General features: G+C 36.0%; 1 long non-coding RNA gene across 1 annotated transcript; it reads left to right on the top strand.

The window, feature by feature from the left end:
* Positions 1-13,828: 13,828 nt before the first annotated feature.
* Positions 13,829-21,152, top strand: LOC121074652. The gene is made up of 3 exons (XR_005822459.1): positions 13,829-14,131; positions 18,478-18,569; positions 20,240-21,152. It is a non-coding gene; the product is annotated as an uncharacterized LOC121074652 (long non-coding RNA).
* Positions 21,153-21,517: the final 365 nt, after the last annotated feature.

Below are 21,517 nucleotides of genomic sequence, written 5' to 3'. Positions count from 1 at the left end.
AGGTCCAGCTCCATGCTATGACACAGCCCCTGACTAGCATGGAGCACAGGCAGAGCAATCAGCCTGCACATGTTCCCACAGACGTGCTCAGAATCTGCAAACCCTGGGCTATAGCCACAGGGAGAACAGGCAGAACTGATCTGTATTTCTGATAGCAAGTGCTTTAAGGTGCTTGAGTTAATCAAGAGGAATAAGCTAGCTATTAACTAATTGCATTAAAGAAGCATGAGAAGACCTAAGCTGATGGATGTGTAGAAAACCAAAGAAAAATATGCTAAGCAAATAGAAAAAGGTGGTGCTAAGAGACTTTGCTACTCATAAGATTCGCAGCATAAATCATGCTGGCTAAGAAGCTTATGGGGAAGGGATGGGTCCCTGACAAAAGATATAATAATTATTGGAAGTCAGAGCAAAACTCTTGGAAAGAGACACAAAAAAAAACGGAAATGAACTTTTGCCAAATAAAGAAAGCCATCCTGTTCAAGAATTGAGTTTATGGAAGCAGCCAGCTCTGATACAGTATATTTTAAACAGAATTCAAAATACTGTAAGAAAAAAGGGAGAATACAGAGTTCACCAAAACTAACCCAAACACATCAACAGCATTGCAGCAATCATCTCAAACTAAGGCTGCAGGAAAAAAGGTGGAAGAAATTTGGTAGATTACATTATTTTGGAAAAGCTTCTCAGCAGCAGTACAAGGTGCACTACTTAGGCAGAAAGGAGAAAAGCAAACTTTTTTTTTTTTGAGTAATGAACAACATTATTGTAGGCAATGACTGAGAAAGCAACAGAAAAGCATGAAAAACACTATTTCCATTTGACTAGTTATTAGAGTTTACAGGTATGTTTCATCAAAGAATAAATAATGCAAGAATAAATAAATATAAAGAATATAAATAGATAAGGTGTAACATGTTTTTAGATATAATATAAGCAAGTATAAATAAGTAACATCCGATGCTTCCATTTGTGTACAGTCAGTCTTCTCTTTGGAAGACATCATATGCTTTTGATGTTATTTCGGTTATGTTCAGTACCAGAAATGAGACTCTTGAAATATACTATAAATTTAAAAGGCCTAATATATAGTTATACCTTAACCCATGGGGCAGAAATAGAAATATGAGACCAGTTGTCTCTTTTGTGTAGGGTTGGTAGAAAACGCTGCCAAAATTACTAATTTCTTAAACAGAACACTGAAGATCAGATGATAGCTGGATATGGTCCTATCATCATAAGTAACATCAGCCCAATATTGCTTTTTACCTATACATGCTTTGTTTAGGAAGAAGAGCAAAAACCAATTAGCACTGTTTAGGAAGAAAAGCAAAAATCAAAATGGTACCATGTATGTAAGAGATGCCAAAATCATAAAGGACTGCCAACCCATAAATAATGAGGAAATAAATAGAAATCGTCAATGTGATTTGGGATTCTGAGATGCTACACTGTCTTTTATAAATGGTGCTCCATTTCCCTATGGTGGAAAACTGGTTACAAATGGTGATGTTAGCCTAAGAGTTTGCTCATATACATTTATTAGTCCTGAAGAGCAACTACAATGGAGGAAAAAATTGCTTGTGCAGATGCCAAAAGACACAAGATTAAAGGGGCCCCAAGCATGGTGCCCCTGGCCTTTTTCCTACTGGCTTTAGACAGGAAACAAACTCAAAAGGTTGAGATAACAGAGCATGAGGACATGAAACAACCAGATTGACAGGGCTTACAGCTTGTTAGTGCTGATGTTCCAAAGAAGCTCTTGTCTGAATAATTGTTCAGGGCATCTCCAATAATAAATGAACACTCTTAAAAACTGTAAATATTTTTCATTCTATCTTGTATTATTAGTAGTATATATATTGGCATTGAATGTGGTACTGGACACAGTGCCATTACAGTCTGGATTTACCATGCAGAAAATCCAGGCAGGCTGCACAGTCAACAGGAACAAGATGCAGAATAAAAAAGACGTTTAGAAAATATAGTCAAGATCAAACACATCTGACCCCCCAAAGTATAGTTGGTATTGGAGGAAAGATAATGGCAGTGGCTACTACTAGTGGCAGGAGCTACAAACATCCACGACTGGACTGCCTGGCCTCCAGTCTTTCATAACTGCCAGTAGCATGGTCTTGAAGAAAAACAGAAGCTGAGACCAGTCTGTTCTTTTGTATAACTGCCCAGCATCTAGTAATGAGTGCATGAGGGCCTTCCAGAAATGAAGTTTGAACCCTTGCTACTTTGATTAGTAGCCATTGATGTCTACACTCCTAAAACTTGTGTAACTCCTTTTTAAGACCCTTTTTTTACCCTCAAACATCTGATGGCTGCAAATTTCATAGTCTAGTTATTCACACACACACAAAAAAATGTTTGCTTGACAAATTCAGTGGACAGTCTGCAAGTTCCATTTGGGGAAAAACAGTGAAGAAACATTTCTAACTCTCTTCATAGCATTTATTTAACACTTCCAAATTCTATATTGATCTCTGTCCTATTCTACGTGTCCTGACTAAACACTTCTTTCAGGATAGAATCCTACTCTGCTTATCTCCCTTGATGGAACATGTGTTATGCTTTTCATTTTAATTGTTGCTCCATTGCACTTATCGGGATCTGCTATGCAATTTCAAGCTGTGATGACCAAACCTGTATGCACTGTTTAAGAAGTGACCACATCACAAAAGTAAAATCTCTCTCTGTCTTTCTCTCTCTCTTTCTCTCTCTTTTCTCTCTTTCTCTCTCTCTTTCTTTTTGTGTGTCATCAGTTCCTTGTTTAGTATTATAGTCGTCTTTCCTATTCCAGCTAGCAGTGAGCTTACATTTTCAGGGTATTCCATTAAATTTAAGGATTTGAAAAATTGGCAGAAAGACCCCCAAATAGGGGTGGCATTAATGTTCTTTTCTTCTTTCTTTCTTTAATCTGCACAGCAACCATTTAATGTTTTTAGTTCTTTTGTTTTAGGACAGGAGATCATCTTCCATATGCCAGTGTAGTTTATGGGATACACTACCCTATGGAACACAGGTTTTGCATTTGCATTGCCCTTATTTTGAACAGGAAGTGAATAATGGGAAATGGGCAGAACTAAAACATTTACTGATTTACACAAGGTAAAAATAAATATATCAAACAAAATTGACTTATATTTATAATGCAGCATAAGACTCAGTAAGCCTATAGAATTGAAAGGGAGTTATTACAAACTAACCCCTAAAAAAGTTCAATTGAGTTTCAGCCTTTTAATAGACACAGCTCTGAAATTTCAAAGTGTTTTACTGAGTTGTTGTTTTTTCCCGAGCAGTTATCTGAATGAGGTTGTTAGATGAGCCTGCTGTCTCACTTACTATGAAAAAGTAGGTGTAATACAGGTAAAGCAGCACAAAGTGGATGAAAAATAGTCACCTTTTACCCAAAAGAAAGGATTCTTAATCCAATCTGAGCTACAGAATTCTTACGTGATACTCTGTAAGTCACTTAAACCACAATTCTTCCAGAGGGTCTCTTGTTTATGGTCTTGCATGAAATCTGTGTGTTTGACTCAAGACAACAGAACAGTGTTTGGAACCTGCTATTCTGAAATTGATTGTTTTTCTTCTTTCCTAAGTGATTTTTAATTTTTCAAAGATCAGTAATTTACTTCCATTGTTCACAGGCCTTTTAGTCTAATTGGGAGGGAACAGTCATGGTAGGATTAACACCTTTACCTGCTTTTGAAGTCCAACTTTCTTCAATCTGATAGAGATATAAAATTAGTGTTTAAATACATATGATTAAACAGACATAGTAGACTAATTCTTTCTTGACCAAAAATCATTTTAGACTTTTATTTCAAACAAACAAAAAAGAAGTAAAGCTGTCTTATTAATTCAGTTCCCTGATCAATCCCTCAGGGAAAGGGCCAGCATTGCTTTTATTTTAAAAGCTCATAAGATGTGTTTAATTTGGTTCTGTAGTTATTTGTTCAGTATGCAGTGCAAATTTTTCTGGCTACAGACATGGGATATGGTAAACCTTTGCCTGGATCAATGTCCAACCTCTTTTAAGTTGTGGAGAAAGTTACTCACTCGTAAAGTTCAGACCTGCCAGACTCAATAACTCTACAAAAATGTTCAGATGAAAATTGCTTCAAGCAATCCTAGTAGAAAGCCAGCACCTCACCCCTAGTTTAAAGTTATGATCCTTATCATAATTAATTCAATAAAGAAGTAATGTACTTCAACCTAGGCATAGAGAATAATTTTCTGTCCTGACTGGTATAAACTTTCAGCAAGGGACATTTAAACTCTGGACCTGATCCTTTAGAGCAAATAATAAATTACAGACCTAGAGCCAGCAGATTATAACTGAAGTTGACCCATCATAAATATATTGCTAAGTCTAAGATGAAAATGTATACTGAATTGGAGTGATTAAAAAGTATACTACCGCTTATAAATATAATAAAAATGTTCTTTTACCGACAAATTAAACACTAATAAAATTTTCAGAGCTGTGAATGCACTGAGGAACAGGAATTTATGTAATCCTTGTAAGCTGCCATGCCTTGCATCTTAAATTTAAAAATCAACTTCTTTCTGCTGCTGAAATACAGAACTAATTCACTGTCAAACAAAGTAATACTTTTTCAGAAGATAATTATTTGAAAAATCAAATTTCAAATTACTTAAGTACTGCAGTTCTGATTCACCTTATGTTTTCTCTCCCATTAAGATTGCTGCTCTGCTGTCATACATTTTCTTGCTCTACTGCAAGAAGCAGATCCTGCTGCAGAGATTTGAGTACCTATTCTGAAACACCCTCAACATTGTGGAGTAGCTGGCCTTTTGCCTGTCTACCCATGTGAAGATTTTCATTCTTTATACTGAAGAGAAATATGCACTTACAACAGTGGGCATGCAAAGAATTAGCATAGGTGTAGAGATAAGTAAACACACTGTGAATGTTCTTCAGTGTATTTGTTGTTATTTTTGCCATGTGCATTTAGAAGTAAAAAAGAAAGATGTCTTGAAGGGAAAACAGGCCCAATGAGGGAATGCAGTAAAATAGAAGAGATTGTTTTTGGACACTTACCTAAGTGTTCTTTTCTTCATCTGCTGGGATATATTAAAGCAAATTCTCAGTTTTTTTTAAACGGCAAAGATGCAATAGTAAAGTTGAGTGTGTACTTCTTTAAATTTTAGCTTTCATTTTATTGTCTCATCTCGCATTCCATCTCATTGCATTGTCGTTTCTGTGCTGCAGAGTGACATAACTTGGTGCAGTGTTAACAGTTCCAAAACATGTGAATTGCTTTTCCAAGACATCTTATCCAAAACAAATATCCCTTTCTCACTAATTTAGTTTGAATATTCGTAGATAATCTTTATGAGACATACTTAAAATACACATACTATATTTATCACATGTAAGAAATGTATCTTTAATCCTAATATGCATGGATTTGTATGCTGTTTCTACTGTCTGTCATTATTGTTACCAATATGTATTTGTAGAAGTTAAACATGTTTCTATCTTTAAATAATGCTAGACACACATTGTAGAATTATCAGGAAAAATTTTTGACCTAAAATTTCAATATCCAAGCACCAATGTATTATAAATTGAAACTACATGTAAATAATACCGGAGACAATATGTAAGTTATGTACAATAACTTGCAAAGACTCATCCGGGTGAAAAATCTGAATGATAAAAAGGGAGAGTTTGCAGGGTTTTAACTCATATAAAACTCTCTTAATCATACAATGGTGTTATGTTATTCTAAAGCAAAAAAGAAGCAAAACAAAACCCTTTAAAAGAGGCTTTGAGTATAATTTCAATGAAATTATTTTTCACATATATTTTCTGATTGCAGACTTGATACAGATCTGTCAAGATAAAGCAAAATTACAATATTAATCTTTAAGAATGGCAATCCTTACATTCTGTTTTACTACTAATTGTGGTGTGGGTTAGCTTTACTCAACTGAGTAGACTTTACACTGCGTGACTAGTTCGTATTATATTAATTACAAGCCATAGGCTTACTTGTGTACTAGACTAGGCGCAGATAATGTCAGTAGATGTTACTATTTAGAAATATGTTTGTATTATTTTACTATTTTGAAAATAACACTGGTATTTCAGGTTCTTTTACAGTAAATTACCTCCACTTTAGAAGTGTCTTAAATAAATTTAAGCTCACATATTTACATGTACAATCACATTATGTTAAAAAATACCCAGCAATTAAAAACTTAAAAGAAGTTCCAATGATCAATCAATTATTTACAGTATGTGCAAAACAAGATGCATAGGAAGTAAATCAACACACTAGAAGTTGGCTGCTGTTACAACAAATGCACTTTTGCCAGAATGTTTGACCAACACTTGCAACCCTGCACCCCCACCCCCTTTGAGTCCCCCTTGGATTGATTAAATTGGCTCAAGATGACACCAATAATTGGCTCAAGATGCCGCTTCGACAGACCCAATGATCCATATCTTTGCATTCCCTAAAATCAGTCCTTTCAGCTCTGTGTTAGATTTAGGATGGTTTACATTGGCTCTGTCACAAACATTTTAATAAAGTCCCAGAGAAACCTCAAACTGGTGACATCATTGGATGGTGTTAAAAAAAAGTTCTACTTTGCTGGTTAGTTGTTAGCCTTTATAATCTGATCAGAATCTTTTTTCCCACTATATTTTGTCATTCTTTTATAACTCTCTGCAATTAGGACCATAATATTAAAAAGAGAGGAAAAAAAATAGCTATAAGGAGAAAACAATTCTAAGTATTTTGACATCAAGTAGTAAAATGTAAAAAAAACACAACCCCAAACATTTACCATATCCTAAGGCCTTAAACTCCTGGGTGTGTTATTTTTAACTATTAGAAGAATTGATTACAATGAAAGTTATTGGTGTTCTTGTGAGACTATTGTATAAACAAAATGTAAAATACTTTTATCAGACTGATTGGAAAGGCTAATACTCATTTAACCACTTTTAGAAAATAAATTGCAAATTCTTCAGCATGTCTCAAGACTGTTCTACATCTGGGTTCAGATAATACACCCAGGGCCTGGCTCTCCTGTAGTTTATGTACGTACAAAGAAAAAGATGTCCCACTGCCATCAGCGGAGCAAAGCTGGTTAAAGATCTGAGGCTGCTAAGAACCATTCCCATGCCGTTTGCCTATTTGTTCCTGAATGCATGGCTTTTTTAAAAATTAGTATTTTCAATCGTTAATTTTCAACCACCCCAAGTCTGGAGTCGCTAAGGAGCTTTACAATGCAAGCACTCCTGTTATCTGATATCTAGGCTCCTCGAGCTTTCCAGTTTTTTGAGTTTAAACAGATGACAGTCCTTGTGTCATCAGATGTTATTACTTAATTACTTATAGCAGTGGACTTTTGTATAAAAAGGTTACTCTGAGTACTTTTTTCCACAACACACTGGAAAATTTGACGTGTTTTTCCTTTTCAAACTCAAAAGTTGATTCTACATCCTGAATTTCCATAGTATTGTCCTTAAAAATACGAAAACCCCCAGTAACTGAGAGCTGAAGTCTACACCCAGTTTTAAGCACAGGAACAGCCTGCCTTTCCAGGTGCCAGGATTTCCTGTGATAACTGAATCTTATTTATAATACAGTAGCATCCTGACGCTCAAACACAGCCTGAGAGTCGCTGATGCTAAATGCTGTACTGACATGTGGTAGATGCTCCCAGCCCTCATCCCAACCCTCAATAACTGGAAATCACAACAGAGTAGGTCAGCGGAAGAGGGAGCAAAGACATAGGAAATGACTTATTTGAGGTCAGTAGCAGAGCCAGCATTTGAACCTGGTTCTTCTGTATGGCGGCCCACAGTCAGCAAGACTTCCTCCCTTGTGTGCCAATGCTCCATCAGACCTCACCGCCTCTTCCCTCAGACTCAGCTCTGCACAGCTAAGGATCCTAAATGGATTCACTGAACCGCTTTATTCTCCACATGTACAGGCAGCAGGGAAAGCACAATATGACCACGCTACTTCTACACTAAAAGTTGCTGTGCAGCTATATGCAATAGTGGTCTTTTTCACGCACAAGGTATTTGAGAGTAGGAGGTAGTTTGTTTTTCCCTCTCTCTTTATAAAACAAACAGTTGGGTCCAGATGCTTGGCTAGTGCGAACCAGTGTTGCCAAATTATCATCCTCAATTTACACTTCTCACCAAAGAAAAAGGGAGGCCTTTTGATTTCTAGTTTGAGCTCCCCTCAAAAATCAAATACAAATAAAAGAGCTTTGCTATCAAAACATGGAAATATTTATTTTTAACACGTTAGTTAAAAACATGATAGCCTTCTGTAATGATCTAAAAAAATAAACAGACTTTCAAAACTAAACCAACTTTCTTGATAGATGTAACACTTACAACTAGCATAAAAGCACAAAGATACTGTTGCACAAATATAAATTAAATATAGATAAAATTATTGTTTTTCTCATCCTGTTCCTTTTCCAATATTCTTTACAACAGTGAGGCAAAAAAAATAGCTTTTAGAAAAAGCCTATTTTTCAGAAAACTATTTCTTGTAAATTATAAAGCCTTATTCTTTTTTCTTCTTCTGTCTCTCTCTCTCTGTCTTTTTTTTTTTTCCTCCTAAAGAAAAAACACACCAGGATAACTGCGAGCATATTTCCAAAATAAAATAAAAAAGGTGATTTTCCAGGTTTCAATATGTAACAGCTTTCTAAATTATCCAATACGCTGTCTTGATTCTGTACAAATGTTCCCTTCCTTCAAAGAGACAAAAAAGCATGTACTGCCAGATCTGATCGTATGTAGAGAGTGGATCTGATCCCCTTGTCACTAAGGTTACTAATCAAATTTCCATCCAATATGCTCATGCAGGATTTCCTGATCAAACACTTAAATCTGCCCCCTCTGCACCCCCATTAGCTAACATGTTTTATATGTAGTGGGGTCATCAAAAGTGTAATTCCCTTAAAGAAACCTAATCCTGCCCTCTTGTCAACCAGCAGATAGCTAATAATGCTTTCTATCCTTACATTTTTTGAACATCAATAGCATACCAAAAATTAAGATCTTATTTTAATCTCACAACAGATGTTCAAAACAAAGGTATCCCATATGTATGTTACATGTATTTAAAAACAGTCAGGTGAAGAAATATGGAAGTTTCATATGAGATTAGCTTTTTTTTTCTTTTTTTCTTTTTTTTTTTTTTTTTCCCCCAGGAAAATATTAAGTAGATTTTGTTTCCTTTTGGGCTGATGTAAGTAACCTGCAGAATCTCAAGCAGTAAGGTTATCTGGACCACAGCACATTTTCCCTGTTGTAACAGTGGGACGTTTGGAGAGGACCACTGACTGGTACCCCAAGCACAGTCCTTCGGGAACACTGCTGAAGTGACACAGACCTGTTTCACTGGTCGCTCACAACACATGCATTCATGCTGGCACACATTTCCATTTTTTACATGGATTTCTATAACTTCTCTGCTCTGAAAACTAACTTGATGTTTTATCACTGCTTTTCTCCTGCTTCATATGAAAAAACGTAAGCCAATAATTCTGGTCAAAGAAGAAAACTATCAAATCTATATCAATGCAAACAAAATTCAGTACTGTTACCTAATTAAGGAGGATTTCATTCTCAACACCTCCATTCTTTATTTTCTCTCTTTTTTTTTTTTTTTTTTTTTTTATGATTTGCTTTATTAACAGGTTGAATAAGAATTGTCACTGAAGAAATTAAATTCACTAAACTTCCATGATGATTCTTTTGGAGGTCTATGTGTGTGTGTATGTGTAGGGTTTTTCTTCTTTTTTTTTTTCTTTTTTTTTTCTTTTTCTTCTGAGCAATGGTCACAATCAGAGTAGTAGAAGTGGGTCAGGAAATTTAACCTGACTGGTCGAACCCTGGGCTGAATCTGTAAGGTCTACAAGGCCCACGTTTGTCAGAACTCAGTGGATTATATGCATCTGAATGGCAAAACAGATTTAAAATACTGTCTATTTCAACTTAACATTTGCCCTAGACACTGCCAAATTTCAATTAATATGAACTCTATTGACTCAGTTTTAGCAGTCAGCAAGTTTGGTAACTACAAGAAATTCTTAATTGCATATGCTGTAGTTCAATTTTTTTTCCTTGGATGCATGGTCATTTAACATTTTTTTTTTAAATATATAAAGAGAACAAGTGCAATGTAATCCTTGTGTCTTCAGTTTGGGTTTGTAGTATTTTATGAAGTCGATATATAATGTTGACAGATCTAAATAATACTTCATATGGAATTCTGTGGGACCTTTAAAAATATTTTAAGTGTAAACGAATCATTTCAACTACTGTAAACGGTAAGAAAGCATATTTTAAGAATATAAATAACATTTCGGGAAATGTTTGTTGAGTTTCAGGGTTATATTGATTTTAAAATGACTTACTGAATAGATTTAAGGAGAAAAAGCATAAAAGGATGATTTAATTTACTTCGTTTTTCTCTGTACAATAGCTTTAATAGGAAACAAGTGGGTGGTTTATGCTTTAACTAGAATAAAATTTAATGTAATAATGTATGGAAGCAAATTCAACTACAAAACTAGTTGCAGACAATCTGGTAATGACACATGAGCTTTTTAAAATAAAACACTGCAAAAAATTAATTTTCTTTTGTGAGTGATTTTTTTCAGGCTTTTCTCTGATATTGTAAAACATACACATTTTAAAACACAGAATTGATAATCAAACACATTCTACGTGGCATTTAAAGGCATAGCTCAATTAATTGCTGAGATTTTTGCTCAAAAAAATTAAGAAAGAATTCATGAAAATTGAATCCCTGAAAAATGTATCAGAAGAGAATTTGGACACTAAGTTCTTATTTGTTTGTGTACAAAAATCTATTTTTGTTTACTTGTAAACTTGGAATTTGCAGTTAGCATCCTAGCCTGAAGTCCTCATTTTGGTATGAATTAAGTTATGATTTTATATCCAGTATGTTCTTCAGCTTATTTTTTATAGCCAGCATATTGAATATACTTAGAAGTTTACCAAATCGACTCAGCCATTGAAAAGGAAAGAACAGAGTAACTTTCCAAACAGTAATATGAGTCCTAATGAGAGATTTCAAATGAAAACAGTGATGAGTTATGCAAACGCAGCTGATATTGCATCATACTCTCAAATCTTCCCTAAATTAACTCTATGTCAGGGGGCTATACTGAAAGAATAGGTTTCTATGAACGTGTGTCAGATTAAAAAAAAATTGGAATAATATCAATTTACTGCAAGATCCAAGAGATCATTACATTTTATTCCAATGAGCAAAGTTTTTAAGTTCCTTTTTTGGTTATTTTGGGGGAGACTGTTTTATTTTAAAGCTATAGCTCCATTATATATATATATTACTTTAAATGATTACTTTCCAATTTTTTGAAACACAAAACATTTCCTGATCTCAGTGCCACCATGAGTTAAATAAATAGATCTTTCCCAAGTAACAGATAATTTGAGTTCTTACAGACTGTGCAGTCCTTGAATATGAACTGTGTTAGAAGAAAGTCTTAACTTATTCAACTTTGCACATAGGGAGATAGAAGGATCCCTGGTAAACACAGTAAGCGGCAAAGTGTGCCTGTAGCATAAAGAAAATACATCAGAGACAAACATCACAGACCTTTTTTACATTTGACATAATGAAATGCCACTGTTATAGGTGTTCACTGTTGTGAAATATGCAAAGGAAAGTCCTCAGCCTTAGTAGAAATTTTGGAATAAGAATAAACAGTAGAAGGCACCACTGGCCTGAAGAACCTCCACAATACTTCTGTTGCCAACACAACAGGCTATAAAAATCAGCCAAACCTTAGCGAGAATTCAGTTATAACTCAGTTACAGGATACAGCCCCAAATGATGCAGAACAAAATTCTTACCAAAGGTTTACAGTTGCCCGTTGCGATGTGCTATACATGGTTATAGTATTGTGATAGCTGAATTAAGTACCAGGAACACAGATAGGATGTAACATATGTACACAGAGAGTCTCAATTTAATATTAGAAATTGTGGATGTATATATGTATGTTCGGCTTTCATTTATATGTTTACACAGATAAGCTTCATGAGAGAATAACTAATTTGCTTATACATGCAGCCATTTATAGTTCTGATGTAATAACAAAGACTTATTGATGCAATGTATAATAGACATGTGAATAATGATTCTTTTAAATGACCTTCCTGATAGCTAGCTATATGGTTATGCCTCACTAAGCTGATAACATCAAAGGAAGAAAATGCAGGATTCAGATGTCTATGTAGACTTCACAACCATTTTTCTTATTAGAGCTACTTATCTCTGCATTTATCTATTAGTTTTGATGTAAACGTCACATGGACAGATTCCTCTTCAATGCTTCACTTTAGGGACATGCAACTGAATTCCGTACTAAATGACTGCTGAAGTTAGGCGAGAAGTTGTTAGTGACAGAAACTGAAAGGCTAACCCTGAAGCTCAGTCTTTCCAGCTCCAAAGTCTTCCTGTCAGAGACCATCCTTCCTGTTCTACCTCTGTTTACCTCTCCGTTACATGCAGAAGATCCTTGAGCAGGGTTTGTACTGAGCAGCCCCTGGGAACAAAACCACATTCCCTCTCATCACTGTGCTATAGCCCTGGCAAGACCTCTACCACTCCAGAGGCAGAGGGTTAGATAGCAGGCAGGCAGGAACATTCAGCACCACCAGTCAGTTGTAGAAAGATTTCTAAGAGAGCCATATCATCTTCTAAGCCTTATCAGCTGTCTACCTTGAGTTTTTTTTTAAAGATAAACTCTGTGAAACCCTAAGAGTTTCATGCACCTCTTATAGAGGATGAACCTCAGTTCCTCCTTTTAAAGACAGAAAAACAAACATTAATTCAGAAGGGCAGTCTGGTAAAATGAAATTCAATCCAACTGTTAGTCTGACTGAAAAATTAATTCCGAATCTTCTACTACAACCTAAAGTTAAATCACTGTTGCAGCCTCTGTCATTGCCTGTGGCATTGCTGTGCATATTCATTCCTTATTGGAGCTTTCCACATCCAAACATGCATGCCTATAACAGAAAAAAATGTCTCCGGGCAGAGAATGTAGCACAGAAAGGACAGGAACCATGGAAACTTTTACCGGTTGTCTTTTAAATAGAAGACAGTGACTATGAAAGAAAGGCAGGCACTTAACTAGCATTTGTGTCTTTCAACATTTCTTGCTCTCTTCCCTCACGCACCTAATGTCTATTTTGCATTTCAAGTAAAGTTTTGCCTGTGATTATTTAGATTCTGGTTGTTGGTAGCACATCTATTCCCTGTAGTTGAAGAAATACTGAAATTGTACATATTCAGACACTTCGTGTGGGTATTTTGGTTTGTTTAATCTTGGGAGGGAGTGCATGGACATCAGGACAAAGGGGAGTAGAAAACTAACTTCCAGAATACTCTCAAAGAATAATCTGACCTTGTACAAGTATCCCCGAACGCAAGGTACTCAGACAGCATTGCACAGAGAAGCTGAGCGGAAGCCTAGAGTCTGTGACTTGCCCAAGGTCACCAAGCCATCAGTGACAGAAATGGGAACAGGCCAAGGTCTCTCACTTCCCACAAACATGCATTTATTTTAATACAAACTGTGACACTGACATCCCATGACATGTCCCTCAGCCAATACGTAGTATAAGTACACTTCTAACTAGCCACAGGTGTATCATGTCAGAGAAGAAAAGATCAGGTGCTGTAATCAGTCTTAAAAAGCAAAGTGGTCACTTGGAGCTTTGTCCCTTAATGTACAGCAAGGATAGTTTAGGAGCTATCTTCCTGACTAAAAATCAATGAAAACTCAATTTCCTTCATCTGAGTGATTAGCCATAGCAGTGTTGCCAAATATTTTACTCTTTAAATTCCCAGGTTTAGGAGTCAGGGTCCTACCTGAGAATTTCAGCTTCCTTTTTTTGAAGGAAGCCTTTAACCTGCACAGTGGTGGAAAAAAAAAAAAGGCTTAAAACACAGCCACTAAAAAGTAAAAGGTAAAATGTTAAGATTTCTTGGGAAAGTTGTGAAGAACTCCGCGGCGCAGTTCTGTATCTCCTATTCCAGCCCCAAAGGTAAATATTTTTGTTTGTTGATGATGTTTTAAGAACTGAAGGCTTTACACCAAGTATTCGTACATGTTTGGTTTAGACAGGGATATTTTGATTTTGAAGAGGGAGGCTTTGGTACTCTGTGTTAATTGTTTAAAAAGAGATACACAGCATAGTCGGTAGAGAAGAAAAAGTACAAAGATTCTCTAAAGAAAAACTAATTTCTTTTCTACAAATTTTGTCCACTGCAAATGAGAGAACTTACAATATATCTTTATTTTCTTGCTTGGCTATATCTCGATCAGAAAGAACTGCCTGAATAATATGTTTTGTAGAAAACGTACAGAAAAAGCCTCACAAAATTTAAGAGGTCTCCTATTTTATTTCTAATGAAAGAGACAGTTTTTGCTTGTGTTTGTAAAGAAACAAATTCAATATATACATAGAGACATTTTCCTCAAAATTACAAAAGAACAAAAATTAACAAAAGAACAAATACAGAAGATAGAAAGAGAAACCTAATCCTGGAATCTCTAATCAAAGAATAACTTAATTTTTACATAGTGACACTTTGGCTTCAGGGAAATAATCATTTATGTTTTGTCAATTACTGCATTTTCCCCACTTTTGTTTTTTTTTAAAGGTTGAAATTAAATTAGTCAAATTAAACATCATGTTACTCCATAAGCAACAAGGTAGAAATCGGTCTAGCTTCAGTTACAAAACACACAACCAAATCTACTTGTTCTGCTTCATGTCACAAATATGGCCACAGGGTACTTCTAATGGGCCACGCGTTAAAAAGAAATACAATAGCAGAAATACTGTAAAATGCTAGTCTGAAAAAATAATATTAATGTTCCCTCTGAATGGGTATTTTGTCAAAGTAAAACATGCAAATTTGGGCCTTTGGTGCTATCCTGCATTATGCAAACATTCAGAGGAAACTCTGAAAACTCTGGTCCAAAGTATTTGAAGAAAACTAAAATTGCAAATAAAAGGAGAAAAAAAAAAGTAGAGAGGTGCATGTATTGAGCTTTTTGTTTGTTTTTGTAAAGCTATATCCCCACTTTACTGCAATGTTAATGTCTAGATTGCAACAACAGTGGCAAGACTTAATTACCACTAGCACCTTTAGCAAACATTTCACTGGGAACTGCTGAATGCTGAGCTCACTTGAAAATTTTACTTTTTTTTTTTTATAAATTACTAGAAGCACTAAATTGCTTCTGACTGACTCAATTTAAAGTGTTTATGCAAACTGTTGCACATATGTTACATGTAACATGAAAAAAACGTGTGGAAGAATGCTTTTTGCCAAATATAGTAGCTTCTTGCCAAAATCTCTTACCCAGCAGTGGCAGAATGAAAATGAATAAACAACGTATTGGAGAAAATGATTAATGTATGTGCTGCAGCTTCGCTTCCAATTCAAATGGACCGAGCTCTGACAGATTGAGAGTTGAAGTTCAGCTCTGTATTAAAAAATAATTTTAATTTTTTAACTTAACTGACAGAATCCTTCGTCTGAGTAAAAATAGCTGGCTTGAGTCTTGGCAGTAGCCATTTATTTTATAAGACATGAAGATTCTTCTTCCAGTCCCTTTGTCAAGCAATGAGGCTTCTTCCAGAAAAACTCTTACTGCCTTCTCCCATAGAAATTTGGCAGAATTCTCTCAAAGAGGAAATGTCACCAATACACATATTAATTCACAATTTTTGGCATAAAGTTTCCTTCTTGTTAAAGGCAAGAAGCATCACAAGGAATCTGCCAGAGGGATCTTTGCTACTAAGGTATCATGATCAGGCTACTAAAACAGCTGAGTGAATACAGATTGTTCCAGAAAGCCGATGTGCAACAAACTGTAGTCAAATTGTAAATGAATAGAGATATCCCATACACACAGTCAAATTTGTTTTTCAATGATTCCATCCATGCCAATGCTGAGCTGAAGAGTTTGATCTTAGTTTCAACTTTGTAAATTCCCAGTATTTTACTTTGAGTTGCACAATAGTTAATATTTTCAGCTTGTGAAAATATGCAATTTAACAAGTCCTATACACTTTTGGTTAAAAAAATGAATAAAATTGCTTACCCTCATAGCTGTAGGGAAAAAAAATCTTAATGGTATGACACCTATGTACTCAAGGAATTCAAAGCAGTCAAATAAATACAAAATACTACTTTTTAAACTGCCCCAGTTGTTAAGCCTCTTCCCATTTTTTAAGTACCTAACTGAGGACTTCTAAATGCTGGATCTTTTTAATACTGTTAACAAGTATTTCTTTGCTGGTTTAAGTTAGAGCCCTTGTCTTTTTCAGAGTTTCTCTCATCATGTTTGACTTTCAAATCATATGCACACCACAGGAAAAAGTAATAGATCTGTAAAGATGGAACAAAAGACTGTAAAGGTCCAAAGACATCAGCATTACCAGCACCAGAAAAGTATGCATTGCTTGCCAAAAAGAAATAAAATGGAGTCAAACCTTGATTAGAATATTAGCAAAGTGTAAACCTCTTAAGTGCCTGAAGTTTAAATCAATTTTTCTCCCTTCAAAGAGTCACAATAATAAGACAAAACCACATTCTGGGACTTGTCCTTCTCAAACCAGATAACCATTGTGCAGCCCTGGCATCCTTCAGCAACATGAGACAGTTCACAGGTGGTCCTCAATTAGAAGAGCAGAATACTTGTTCCTTGAATCAGGAGGGCAGTCTCAATTTATCCACAAGGTCCTGTGTTTTACCAGGCAAAAGGATAATGTGTGACCTCCTGCTAAGGTAGCAGTTGTGGTTCAGTAAGGCTATGTAGTATCAAAGCATCAGAGCTGTAAAAGGCTCTTATGTTGCAAGTGTGTTCCAAGGCCAAGTCCAAGTTAGAAGAGTTGCTGAAGTGCTGTGGAATAAGGGGTGCTACAGACTTTTTTGAAGTGTGTATAGTCTATGAGAATTGTCTGCAGTACTTTCTGTTAAAAGCTTTCAACAGCTTTCAATGTTGCATTCCCTGCAGTGCAGTAACTGAACAAGCTAAGAAAACCAGCACCTGATCAATACACTACCCTGCCTCCAAGAATCTTTATTTTATTTCCTTACAATCAGACTATAGTCAAACTCTTCCATAATGAAGTCCAGGGGTCTCTCTACTGTCTCCCTATTTCACAGTCTGGGAGGTCTTTTCAATCTCTTCTGTGAGCTGAGTGCCAAGGAAGGGGTCAGCCATTTGCAAAAATGTTTGGCTCAATCGCTGCCCACTGCTTTTTTCTTGCTGAAAAGAAATAAGAAAGGAGGGTAGGGAAATATGAACAGATCAGGAAAGTAAGCAATGGACAGCAAGAGAAAGATGATCACTGAGCAGTTTTAGCAAGAAAAATTTTCAAGGGAGGGAACAACTGATGAATATGACCCTGAGGAACAACTTAGGTGAGTATGTTTTTTTAACCATACTTATGGGTCAAGGAGAGAAAAGAAGAAGATACAAAGCTGGCTGTTAACAGACTCGTGCTGTTTCCTATAGCACAGGGACTGCATACCTTTTTCCAGTGGATGGACGTGGACAGTCTGACATCAAGAGGTTCTTGTAACTTGAGATTACTCCTGATTAATGTCTTTACAGTAACAATTTTTTTTGATCTGCTGAGCACACTGGGCTACTTCAGCTGCTCATTGAATTTTCAAATATATTTTCTAAGTAAATTGCACGCCATATTGACTCAGCAGATTTCACTCCTGTTCTCATCTCTTTTAACTCTTCTGTTTCTTTTACACTTTAACTGAAAGCTCCTTGGGACCAGGAACATCTTATGCTCTGTTCATACACTGCTTCACACAGTGGTCCTGATCAATGGACCACGAATACTACAGTCATAAAATTAATGATCATTAATTTTTATAAATGGGAGATTTTCTATTGACTGCAACAAAACCCCTCTCTCTATCTCTCTTCAGTCTCTCTCTGTGCTTCTGTTTGAAGACCCCACAGATAACTTTCCACACATCCCTCCCCACTGGTATTTTATATTAAACAAGGGAAATGCAGATTTTCAGAATAAGAATATGCAAATGAGAACAGCTTTGCCTCAGTCTTATCAAATTTCTTGGGCCTGCTTTATTGTGGCAGCCTGCATTTATATCTACATATATATATATTTTTTTTCTGGAGAGTGTAAAGCTGTAAAATCTCCTTGCAGAACTATGGTAATAAAAACAAATAATGTGGCAACTGAGATAGCAATTTTGACAACAATTTCTCCTGCCCTGTTAAGTGCAGAATTAAGCCTTTTGTGCTGCAAGTGGGACAAGATTTCAAACGGGCAGATGGCACAGAACCAAAATTTTTCTTTCCTGCTTGACAAATTGTTTGCTTATGTAGGCACAAGATGTTATGCTAGAAGCTCTTTAATGGTGGTGTTGAACAACCTTCTGCTGTTCATCAAAGGCTGTGCTACACTGCATTCCACTCTGGTAAGAAAGCATTTTAATGTATTATTTAGTAGAACGAATATGAACATTCCAAGTTATTTAAGCTTTGATCCTCAAAAAGGATTTACCTACAAAGAAGCCCATTGTATCTAGGAAGACCTGCGGGTAACAAACAGGTGTATTCAAACATACTGAAGTACACTTATACTTTCAGCTTGCAAAGTCTTTTTTTACTCATTGTGGTTGAATGTATCTAGATTCTCTGATAGTTTCCTCCCATACTATTTTCAGCTCGGCTTTGTGTATAAGCTAAGGAAGTCCTAGCAGAAACCACTATAACAAATGAGTCTGCTGATCTGCTCTCCATCTAGGAGATACTTAAACTCATGCTAGCTCCCACAGATCTAATGAGTCATAATTATGCACATTTTACCATATACAATTTTTTAGTGAGGCAATCAATATTTATAACACTGCTAAATTAGTATTCAGATCAGACATGTAGGAATAAGGGAATGTTTTCACAATCTAATATATGAAATGACCTAATACTTGCACTTCCAGTGACATAACACTCATAGGATTTCATTTAGGAAATTTAACACAAGCATAAAAGGATATTTTTCTCTGAGTTTAGGCTTATATGCCTAAATGAATTTTCTGCAGAATTGCTTCTGTGATTAAAATTAACTACATATACCATAACAGGCTGTTTACAAGTTTAGTAAATTGTTGATATATGTTTATCTTGGGGTGCTGATTGATGCTTGCCTGAACATGAGCCAGCACTGTGCCCAGGTGGCCTAGAAGGCCAACAACATCCTGGCTTGTATCAGGAATAGTGTAGCCAGCAGGACCAGGGAGGTGATTGTCCCCCTGTACTCTGCTCTGGTGAGGCTGCACCTCGAGTCCTGTGTTCAGTTTTGGGCCCCTCAGTACAAGAAGGACATCGAGGTCCTGGAATGTGTCCAGAGAAGAGCAGTCAGGCATTGGAATGAGTTGACCAGGGAAGTGGTGGCATCACCGTCACTGGGGGTGCTCAGGAGAGGTTGGACTTGGTGCTTAGGGACATGGTTTAGTGTGTGACACTGGTAGTAGGGTGATGGCTGGACCACATGATCTTGGAGGTCTTTCCCAACCATAATGATTCTAGGATTCTATTTTGCAAGGGAATTCTAGACTGCACAGTTACAATGCAGAGAAGACCAGAATGAGAAGTATGCTTATGCCCTTTTTTTCCTCAGTTTAATTAGTGAACAAGAAGTTTAGCTGTACAGAATTTAGCTTGACAGGTATGCTTAAAAGCCTTTGCAATTTTAAAATAATAATAAAAAAAAACTGCTAAAAACTTAGATATGTATTATTATTGAAAGTAACCTAAATGAATATAGAGTGGGAAGTACAGGCAACCATTTCAGTAGACAGTTGAAGCAAGAAAACTCTCGTTATGTTTAGCATAAGTCAAACTTAAGAACGCACTTTAAGTCTTTGAACCACTTGTAGTCGTCTACATGGACGGGAAGGTTGGCTCCCAACAGTGCTGAGAAACGTAGTTCAGTAAGAACTAACGGTTGATGAGCAGCTAATCGTGTCTGGCTGAATCAAAGTTTATGATTGAAATCTAAGTAGCTTATTTTGAAAACAATCTTTATAAAAGGGCAAACTTTTAAGAGGGCTTTATAAACAACAAAATGTAATCTATCTGATTAGAGATAGCCACATGCCTGAGAATTTAAAATTTGGTGGTTTGTGGTATGGAAGGTGTGGGATGCCTATGTAGATGAAAAGAGTTTAAACCTCTCGAAATCCCACATTATCATACCCTGTGGATGAGAGAAGATGACTCCTAATCTTCACCATACCCATGAAGGTGGGGGAGCTGAGGTGTACGCTGGCATTAAGTCAATAAGAAAGGATTACAATAGGATTGTTTTCTCACTTTAAAAGGACATTAGAAAATCTCACACCAAATACTGCTGGCAGGAAAAAGCAGGTCCAGAAATGCACACACTTTCTCTTTTCAAGCCAAGATGTAACAGCATATTTCCTGATACAGTCTCTACTCAGCACAAGTGTTAATGTGGGATCCCTTTCAAGAAAGTTGTTTCTGAGTCCAATAAACATGAAAGTGACAATTTACTTCATGCCAGCAGAAGAGTGCATTGTATATTCTCTTAAATGTAGACATTGCATAAATTCTGGAGAACATCATAATGGAATTCTCTGTGCGCTGTTATGAAATGTGAGAATAGCAATAGTGGAGTGTTGTGCAGTGGTTAAGTGAATGCTTATAAAATAAAACCCTATGGTTACTAGCATTACATGCCTGTATATGAGCTTGCAGTTTTTATAAGGTTTCTTGCCTGAAGTTTGTGATAAACTGTAGCTCTGATGCCAGTTTAGGCATAAATATGAACAATTTTATTAAACTGTTTTCATTGTTCCCTCCTATTTTTTATTTTTTTAAAATACTATTATGGACTCATGGCCACATAGTAATGGAAGGTCTTAAAGTTCAGTTACATAATGTTTGTAACACTTCTGCTGTCATCATAACTTTATTATCACAGTTGCATACCTGTGCAGCTTTCATTGCTGGATTAGGGACTGCTGTGTATCAATACACTGAGATATATTTCTTGATCAGAAATTTATTTTTTTGTCCCATCGTCCTCCTCTTTCTTTTGTCATTTAGAGCAAGCAAACAAAAAAAACAAAAACAAAACCCCATCTTCCTCCTCAGAAAGAGAATGCTTGGAAGAAAAACAAGTATAATCAGACATTTTTAGGTCACGATTCCTCTCAAACTGAGTTAGACATCTGAAACAGATGAACTGCTCCACTATTTCTCTCCATTGACTGTAAAGGAAACACAGATGAATGCCTCAGACATCCACACCTTCTACATTCAAACACAGTTTAGATGAATCCCACCTTGTGCAGACACTAACTACCTTTGTTTGGGATGGCTAATTTTGCGGTGACATGTA

This window comes from Cygnus olor, chromosome 9 (genome assembly GCF_009769625.2).
Source record: "Cygnus olor isolate bCygOlo1 chromosome 9, bCygOlo1.pri.v2, whole genome shotgun sequence".
Classification (NCBI taxonomy): Eukaryota; Metazoa; Chordata; class Aves; order Anseriformes; family Anatidae; genus Cygnus; species Cygnus olor.
Note: the sequence above shows the minus strand (reverse complement) of the source record. Positions and strands in the feature narration are given on the sequence as shown.